We start from the raw sequence: 617 nt of genomic DNA, 5'->3' as shown, positions 1-617 counted from the left end.
CTGAATTTTGTTCCAATTAGGCACTTTTTGTACAATCTGCTAAATATTTAAGATGTGTGAAACACACTCGCTGATGATGTGTCAAAAGGGTGAATGAAATGAAGACATGTGACATATATTCCCAAAATAATTATTAAACAATATATTGTGAGTAAAAAATTTATTTTTAAAACTATTTAGTTAATTAAAAATAGAAACGAAAAAAATAATTGCAACAGCTATCCCGTCGACTCTTCCTCCTCCGATCTTCTTCTTCCAATCCTCCTCCTCAGACCACCATGACCTTCTTCTGCAGATCCAACCACCACCAGCACCTCATTCTTCTTCAGTTTCTGTCACCATAACCACCAACACATGACATCCTTGTTACACCTCGAAAAATCTTCCGTTGGTACGCGAGTGAACGAACTAGTGAGGAGTACGAGTATACGATATTTCCTTGAGTGAGGAACGACGTTTGATGACCCTAAGTGAGATTTCAAAGGCACCCGATGTAAGACGAGAAAGTTGGCTAAGATGAGGCAAGGCTTACGATGAGTATCGGAAAAGAAATACGAGTAACGATTTAATGAGGACTTAATGATGTCTTGGAGAAGTGTGATAACGTCCCTTAGATT

The sequence above is a fragment of the Lycium barbarum genome, chromosome 4 (assembly GCF_019175385.1).
Source record: "Lycium barbarum isolate Lr01 chromosome 4, ASM1917538v2, whole genome shotgun sequence".
NCBI classification, from domain to species: domain Eukaryota; kingdom Viridiplantae; phylum Streptophyta; class Magnoliopsida; order Solanales; family Solanaceae; genus Lycium; species Lycium barbarum.
The sequence above is the reverse complement of the archived record's forward strand: the minus strand, read 5'-3'. Positions refer to the sequence as shown.